Source organism: Anabrus simplex, chromosome 6 (genome assembly GCF_040414725.1).
Source record: "Anabrus simplex isolate iqAnaSimp1 chromosome 6, ASM4041472v1, whole genome shotgun sequence".
Lineage (NCBI taxonomy): Eukaryota > Metazoa > Arthropoda > Insecta > Orthoptera > Tettigoniidae > Anabrus > Anabrus simplex.
Genome location: NC_090270.1, coordinates 285200117 through 285210186, shown reverse-complemented (window position 1 = coordinate 285210186; position 10070 = coordinate 285200117).

Here is a 10070-nt window from a genome sequence, read left to right as displayed (position 1 = left end):
ACAGTAATTCATCGGAATTTACAGCATATTGCACAGATAAGCGTGCACGAGTGCTAAGAGATATCTCATCAGAAAGAACAAACATGTATCACATTTACTATACCTTTCAAGCACCAAATCTTGCACACGCTTCTGAAATGTTTATCCCGCTCGAACGATAACGAAATTTTACCTACACCATATAAAGAAATAATGTTACACATGTAAAGGTAACTTTCTCGTCAACAAAATTACTCATTGAATGTATATGTATTGAATGTTAAAATATATATGATCTTGCAGCAACGGACATACACAAAACAACATGAATCTACGCCAACCGCCATGATCCTTGTTGGCAACTTACTTGATCACGTCATTCTAAGACACGCCCCTCTACGCAGCTGAAGGCAAAAAAAAGTTCACCGCAAGATGTCGCATGATCGCAGCTGTCCTGTCCACACCGCCTCGTCCCATTTCGCAGTTTATACGGATTCTACCATAGGCTTTACAAAACTGAAGCGTTCCATTCGCCCATACCTGAATGCATTTGAATACCTTGCGAAAAGGGTACCGGTACCATGCTCTCGTGTGTAGGCCTACTAAAAGGTTATCGAAACTGAACGAATTTCGTCAAGAGTAATTTACTGTCCAATCCACATTATTTTCCCTCGCCATACTACACTACGCAGTACCGTACTACCGTATGAAAACACACTGTCCACCTAGGGTTGGCATCGTAAAAGGTATCCAGACATAAATCTGTAACAAATAACATCAAGTACCGACCCCAATAAGTTGGAAAAAAGAAAGAAAAGAAAACGTACTTCAAGATGTTTTAGTCATAACTTTCACATCTTATCAAATGAAGGGGGAAAATCTTTAACAGTACCAATAATCGAACATAGGACTTTGTTTGGTACGTGGTCTCTGTACTAGTTAAGACATGGAGGTTCATTCTGTCCCAATTAAAATGTAAAAAGTACAATGAAAGAGAAATACATTTCAACAAAATTTTGCATGAAGTGGTAGTATGGATGAACACCGTTAACACGAGGAGTAATATGCCTAACATCTTCTCCATAATCTTATTAGATTAAATTATCTTTTACCGTAAATAGTAAACTTAGAAAACAATAATCACTATACGTCTAGTGGTGGCGAATTTAAAATATTTAAAATATTAACCAGTAGAAATAGAAATTCATTTTAGTAAGTACAAAAGTTAAATCAAGGACAAATGTACAAGTGCTAATTAGCGATAAATTGTAACTCATTATCTGAATAAATGTTGGAATACTTGATGCAAATATGTACGAAATATTTAAATTAAAGATTGGGACAATTCATTTCTACACATAAGTTTATAGCAACAATTTCTCGTCAATACTACACTAATGAAAAGCTAGAAGTGCTGAGATTGCTCTTAACGGCACTCGTATGGATGAACACCGTGAACACGAGGAGTAATATGCCTAACATCTTCTCCATAATCTTATTAGATTATAGTATCTTTTACCGTAAATAGTAAAACACGTAAGCTAAAATTAGTTCTAGTTTCACTTTCGTAGGCTAAAATCAGAAATACAGTGTAATATTTCCTTGAAATGGTGAGCAGAATATTTCTATAAAAATATAAATATAAATAAATATAAATTAAGAATGCATTAAAAACATTTAACTATCATCCAATGTACATTACTGTTTCAGCAGGCCTAGATTACTGTCTCTGAGCCACCGCCGTCTCAATCTCTTATACTGCCTGTTCTGTGCCGCCAGAATTGCGTTTACAGCCACATTGCAGATGGCAGCACTTACCGCACCCACAGCACATGTTGCTTAAATGAGAGATGGTCCGTAACGCCAATATAAAATGAAAAATAATCCTTAATGTGTTACTAATTGAGAAGAAAATGCACATAGAGAAACTAACATTTGACATTTGAGCTTGGCTTAAGATATAGAAACGTAAAATATATAAAATCTTACCAGTTTCAGTAGATATATTAGTATCATCCCACTGTTGCATGGTACAAACATTTCAGAATTTTCTCGACATGGAGCACCTTTTCAGTCCTTTTATTATTGTTATTTACCAGCAGTGGACGCAAAGAACATTTCTATCACTCGCTGATCCTTTGTTCAAGACCAGATTTCAGGATATGTATTATACTACATAATATTAACCATACTAGTAGACTTACCCGGTTTTAACAGCCACTACAATAATGATTCGCAAGGGTCAAAATAATGGAACTAGACTTACCCGTTTCTTCCTTATTTGCAACTTCCTCTGATCAAAATCAAGTAAGTCAACTTACCCGTACAAATGCATACTAACTGACTTATCGCGAAAATTAAATGCGTAATAATGGCGCCATTTTTCACAAGATCACTTACCCGTTTTTACACGATGCGAGGATCATCATAACTGATCGCTTGGTGCACTTAACTCATTTTCGACCAAAAGTGGACTTACTCGGTTTTTCCCAAATGCTGTAGATATTGCAGCCCGTGTGCCAGACATGTCATTACATCCACTACCCAATCTCACTGCGCTAAATAGTTTCTACTGCGTCTCCAGAAAATCATCTAGTGAGAACATAAATTAACCCATTTTGTAACAGATAAGACACACATTCCACTTTAGATTTCACAGTTAGCGAGACAGCATCTGCCATCTCATTGGTCATACACTTCAGTTTTCTACATTTTGATTCGAACTGAACTATTTCATTGTACTCATTGAAATCATCATTCAACCATTGTAAATATTTTATCTGCCGATGAATAGAAATGCACACAACCTGCATTGTTTTGCCGAATGTGCTAAGTTCTGTCAATGACGTAGTGCCCCATATGAACGAACTCAACATATACCTTCATGAATGTTTATACTTTTCATTTAATTCATCAATAGATGTTTGCATCTTGAAGTATACTTTTGCCTTATGTGCAATTAATGTGTTTTATATGTTTTAGGCCTATATTTAATATGTCAATCAACACTTTTTTTAAGTTACCTATTGTACTACTATTATGAACGTGATACATTTCATTAAGTATATGTCAACCTAACTTCTGTCACTTGACAAGGTATAAAGCCTAGCACAACACTATAAGAGCTTATAAAGCTGTATTCAAGCATATTACCTTTTTATACCTGACGAATTGATCCAAGAACTTGTTTTATTTGCAAAAATGAAAGGTGACAGTACAAATGTACATAGCAATGTGTTTTACCATGTATTGTAAATTTTTAAAAATGTGTTTCAAATAGTTATCATTTTAATATTATTCTTCAAACAAACTTAAATATACGAACAGGATAACCACTCGTAGATATGACTACTTAATGTCATTCAATACAAAATTGTTTTATATTTGGCAAGGTATTACTATTGAGAATGTGTAGTCTAATGTAAATGTATGACAGCTGAAGATGACTCTGTGATGAATCGAAACCGGTTCTGTTTTTAAGAAAAAACTCTTAATAAATAAGTTTTGAGCAGGTGGATCTCTCTTTCTTTCTATGATATATGATAGATATCAATACGGAACATAATGAAATTAATTAATCAAGCATTTCCTACATACATTGTCTCTTATTACTCCAATTCTGTGTAGGTGCTTTCAAAGATGGCAGTGTCCAGTCAGCAGTCCTACTACCCATCTTATATATTCTCTACCGAGTTCCAGCAGTTCCTTAGTATGCTTCTTGTTTGGGCTCTTTATTAGTTCTTTCCAGTTTTCCATTTGTTTCTTTTGTACCCATTTACCTATGTATAGGCGGGCTTGTCTATAAGAGATCCCACATATTGGTTCTGGGCCCACAAAAGGTTTTTCTGTCCCTTTTCTTGCCAGATTATCTGCTTTTTCATTATCTTCTATGCCTGCATGCCCAGGTATCCATATTATTTTAACAACATTGTACTCTGAGAGCTTGAGAAGTGTATGACAATACCAAACAATTTTGGATGTAACCCAGACAACTTCAAGTGCCTTAATGGCTGTATATATGAAAATGTTCTTATCAATGTCGTTCATTTTCAGATTTTCCTTGAGGCATGACTTGTTGGCTGATGATGGCACAAGTTTAGTGCTGAAACTAGTACCTCATGTGAACGATATGTGATTCATTGGAAATTTTAAGTTCCCATGGAGCATATCAAAAATGAGGATGATGATGATGCTTGTTGTTTTAAGGGGCCTAATATTGAAGGTCATCGGCCCCCATATCAAAAATCAGATCAAAAATTAGATGTATGGCTTTTCAGGCATTTGCTCTATTAACCTGCGTTTCGTCTTAGGTCTGACACTAGACTCATGAGAGTGGGATGTGTTAGACCCTACCCACTGACGCTGGGGTGTATGCAGGTGAATTTATCAGAAGCCTATTTAAGAGGCCCAATCTTATTGTGGAGTTTTATCTCCCGTATGCAGTTATCATTCCCGGCTGCCAGCGTTTCTCCCCAGTTGCTAAGTTGGGCTCATCAGTTGGTAAATAGCACACCCACCAAGACGCATGGCTAGTGCATACTGTGGAGGCCACTGCGTAGGCTACTTGGAGCCACCGGCAGTGCCAATGCACTATGAGAGACTTAGTCTCATTACAAAAAATTGATGCCTGCCTGGCCAAGAGATGATATAGATGTTGTTCCCATAAAAAAAAAAACCAAACCTCATCGCACTACAGCCCTTCAAGAGCCTTGGCCTACCAAGCGACCGCTGCTCAGCCCGAAGGCCTGCAGATTACGAGGTGTCGTGTGGTCAGCACGACGAATCCTCTCGGCCGTTATTCTTGGCTTTCTAGACCGGGGCCGCCATCTCACCGTCAGATAGCTCCTCAATTCTAATCACGTAGGCTGAGTGGACCTCGAACCAGCCCTCAAGTCTAGGTAAAAATCCCTGACCTGGCCGGGAATCGAACCCGGGGCCTCCGGGTAAGAGGCAGGCACGCTACCCCTACACCACGGGGCCGGCTGTTGTTCCCATAGGGAACCTGAAATATTTGTCTTGAATGAGTAAATTTATAATATCGGGAATGAGTTGGCTGGAAATTTATAATCTCCAATAACGGGTATTATAAATTTACTCATTTGGGACAAATATTTCAGGTTCCGTTTGGGAATCAACAACTATATCACATGCTGCATAGGTCATCAGTGGTCTAATAATCATTGTGTATATCCACATTACCATTGCCGACTTTAGACCCCACATTGTCCCGACTGCCCTCTTGCATGCGTATAATAGGTTCTTAACCTGAGTTATGTTTGTATGTGTGGATTCCAGGTTAACTTGTCTAAATATTACACCTTAGTGCAACACCTGTTCTTCCATATAGATTTCACACTGACTCCGCGCAGATGCCCTCAGTTGTTCCATTGACCTCAGTAGCACTGTCCGGCTCCATGGTTAAATGTTTAGCGAGCTGGCCTTTGGTCACAGGGGTCCGGGGTTCGATTCCCGGCAGGGTCGGGAATTTTAACCATCATTGGTTAATTCAGCTGGCACCGGGGCTGGGAGTGTGTGTCGTTTTCATCATCATCACGACGCGCAGGTTGCCTACAGGAGTCGGATTGAAAGACCTGCATCTGACGAGCCGAACATGTCCTCGGACACTCCCGGCTCTAAAAGCCATACGCCATTTTATTTCAGTAGCACTTAACTATAATAGGGTTGCATATGTATCAATGAAAAAAGCATGTAAAAATGATGTGAAACGATACCTGAAGTAGCACAGAGGAGAGAACCTTCTTTTTTTGCTATTTGCTTTACGTCGCACCGACCCGTTTGGTCATTCTGTCCATGTCCATTCTGGTTTTGTGCCCAGTAGAAGTTTCAAGTCTAATATCATCCTTGTGTTCCGGTACAGAGCAATTTAGGAATGTCATAATTGTTCGGTATTGACTTAACAGTAAAGAAAAGTAACTAAACCTATGCCGTAATGGTTCACCTTTTCAATACTATATTATGCAATGTTTAAATTACATTTTTAATCTAGGAACTAGTTTCGGCCTTGGCTGGTCATCATCAACCTTAATGCAAAACTGTACAAACAGATCTAATAACTAAAGGAAATATACAAACACACACACACATGACGTTAAAAGGTGTTAAAAACATCTGGGATGAACATTGTGCACAACACGTAAAATATGACGAAATTAAAATCAGGCTCTCAAATTCTTAGATGCACTGCATCATGTTAAAATGTTTGATTAGTGTTTCTTTTTACAGTATCATGAAAATGGTGAAAAGTTCCTCTATTGGAAATGGTCAGTGGTTGAATCAAGGACGGCACATGAAGATATGATTAAATACCTGGCACGTTCTTAGACTGCAGCTGGTAGATATTCGCATTTCACTGCAGGGTACATGAGGCACACAACAGTTGGCCACGCACCATATGCCGCAACGAAAGGTTAACTTCATGGACACCGCATTGAATTGTGAATCTCAACCAGCTGCAATCTAAAAACCTGCCAGGTGTTTAATCATATATTTGTGTGCTGCCCTTGATTCAACCATTGATAATTTCCAACAGAGGAACTTTTCAGCATTTTAATGATATTTTAACAAGCACTAATGGAACACTTTAACCTGATTCAGCACATCTAAGAATTTTAGAGCTTGATTTTAATTTTGTCATATTTTACGTGTTTTGCACATAGTTCATCCCACATGTTTTTCATTCATTTTAACATCATTTGTGTGTGTTTGTTTGTACAGTTTTGCATTAAGGCTGATGGTCAGCCAAGGCCAAAACTAGTTCCTCGATTAAAAATGTAATTTAAACATTGCATAATATAGTACCGGTATTGAAAAGGTGGACCATTATGACATAGGTTTAGTTATTAATGTGATCACAATTCAATACGGATCAAAACCATCAAGTTTATATCCCATGAGTAAAGAAACTATCTAGTTTTAGAAGTCCACCTTTGTCAGTGCACAAATGTTGATTAAAAACCACTATTAAATATACGTGTTTTGGTCCTTAATGGGCCTCCTTCAGTCTCTGCCATATATCTGGACACATTTCTTCAGACAAGCTGCCCATTTATGTATTGCAACACGTACCACCTCTTTGGAATTTGGTATGGAAAACATTGATAGACACACAGACTGGGAATGAAACAATACAGATGGTAATAGCATTGTATCAAAATTGCAAAAGCTGTGGTAGAACCAAAGTGGGTCAAACTGAATGGTTCAGTGTTGAGACAGGCTTAAGACAGGGAAGTGTATTGTTTCCCTTATTCTTCATTATCATCGTGGATAGAATTCTACATAATATCAAGGAGGAGATGATGGGCGAGCAAGTAAAGTCTATGCTATTTGCTGATGGCATTCTAGTTTGGGGAGATAATGAAGAGGAAATACTGACACAAGTTGATTTGTGGAATGAGGAGATAATACATTTTGGAATGAAGATTAGTACTGCGAAAAGCAAGACTTTGATCATGACAAGAGGTAACAGAAAATCCAGGGGAGTGATAAAAATATTAAATGAGCCCCTTGAAGTAGTGAAAATTTTTAAATATTTGGGCAGCGGCAGCATGATGTCACAAGATGGAAATTTGAATGGAGAAATTGATTTAAGGGTACAGCAGTATGCAAGTTTCTACCAGTGTGTGAGAGACATTGTATGGAACAAAGATGTGCCAATGAAATGCAAGAAGGTTTTATACTCATCCTATTATAAACCTATACTGACATATGCTTCTGCAGCCTGGACGTTGACTAAGCAGAACCAAAGTAAGATACAAGCAGCTGAAATGAGATTCTTGAGGAGCATACAGGGAAAGACAAGACGAGATAGAATACAAAATGAGGAAATAAGGAGAAGCGTGCAAGTTTGTAAACTTCAAGAAGAGATTGATATAGCAAAGCTGACTTGCAGAGTTTGCGCTGGTATCCGTGTACAGCTAGTAAATACAAGACATGCCGTTGGTTTTGGTTCGTGCCAGACCATGATCTCTTTATCATGGTCTCCATTACATAAAATTCTGGCCATATCTCCCTTCTTTTACTTTCCCTTTTTTTAGAGCTGTCTCTTCCAGTTGTCTCCAGAATGCATCTCTTTCAAGTAAAAGTAATTCCTGTACTAACTAAAGGAATAGGATTCTGGGAAAAACTGAGCATGAGGAACCTCCACTCTATAGAGGCTGTCGATGCATATTTTCTGAAATATGCCCTGGGAATATGCGAACACAATTGGCACGAGAAACTTTCCTTATTGGATATTTACAGACAAAGTATGTATATATATCCAACCCTTGTCCTTTTCTCTACGGGATCGGGTATGAAGTGAGATGAATCTTTTTAGCGAGTTTTTATGACCGGATGCCCTTCAATCTCATCAGAAGAGTTAATGAGATGAAATGAATGATGTGATATATGATAGTGGGAAGGAAGAGGGTGAAATCCGGTGCCGACACATAGCCTTCTCCTTTCGAATAGCACCAAGGGTCTGCTCAAAGTTTTATGTCCCCATCTGACGGACAAATCATCATCAACAGTGCCATATGCTCTCACTCCATGTGTACACCGTGGAGTGGTTTGGCACTGAATCCAGGCTTTTGGCACACAACCTACTGATTAGAAATTGTATACCCCTGCCTCTCCTACCCTGCCGGCCAACATTCTGATGGAGAAAATGTTTTCCGCAACGGGACTTGAACCGGCTAACCAGACCAGATGTCAGACCATACAGACTTCACATCTTATCTATCATTGGCCACCATGTGGGTATTTACGGGCTATGTCTGATCAGAAAAAGAAATACATTACTATTACACGCTTAAGAAACTATTTAAAAATTCACAGAATAACTGCTTTTATAGTCCACAGTTGATGCTGTTTGTATCAAAAAGGGTATGAGGCTTTGCCGATATGTGATGAGAGGACACTGTTTGATAGTGTGCTAGACTGTTGGCCGTACAGTCCCACTGCCACATTCTGCATACAGATGTCTTCAGCAGGTCGGCACACCTGTCATGGCGAGTTTTGAATCTTGGCAGTGGTTGCCAAGATCTTCCGAGGTATGACAAAAAACCTTGATTTTATTTGTCAGCCATGGTAGGTTGTGGGTTGCTGGAGACATATACTCGCTACCAGCCTGAATCAGAATGCTAGATTCCTGCCTATCCTAAGAGATATGGTCAGCAATGCTGGTTTCTTCATGGTTTGGCATTCGAATACTGTCAATCATTTTTTAACTCTAATAGAAGAATACTTTCCTGGTGCAGATGTGATAGTGGCATATGGCTAAGAACAGGTACCCAGAAAGTGGGAGTCGATCTAATTGTCTGTGATACAACATGCACTACGCACTGTGATCCAGAAAATCAGGAAAGACAAGATTAGGAATGAGAAAATTAGAGAAGAAGTAGGAATAGATGATTCTCTCCTCAATGAGATTCAGATTTCAAGACTGAAGTGGTTTGGTCACATGAAGAGGGTGCCAGTTAAAAGAACTGCAAGGAAGGAATTTGACAGAAAAGTAGAAGGAAAACGACCTATGGGAAGGGATTACATAAAATCAGCTTCATGGTCCATATCGCACTTCAATAGATTCACAATGGGAAGGGCACAAAGGAAATGGATAGATTTAGTTAAGAATGATGTACTGCTGAGAGGTTATGATTGGGACAAGTTGGTGGAGGAGGAATGGTACAAGGACAGGATGAGATGGAAGAGGCTCATATACCACACCCAGGAAACTGGAGATGGTTTAGGATTATGATGATGACAACATGCATTGTGCACTTATGTTCTGTCATCATCATTTTCATTTCAGCTCTTGCCAGGTCAGGGTGTTGATGGCACTTTTCCACCATTGCCTCTCATTCCATCACTCCTCTTCCTCTTCATTAATTGCATTTTGGTCCAGTCTTCTTTTTCTTATACTGTTCTTGACAGAGTCATCTTGCTCTGAGCCTCCCTCTTGCCCTCTTTCCTTCTATCTTAGCCTCCAACACTTGTTTTGGCATCCTTCCCTCCTCCATCCTCATAACATGCCCAGACCATCTCAATTTATTCTTCTCCATCCTATCACTCAGTTTTTCTACCCCTAGTTTTAT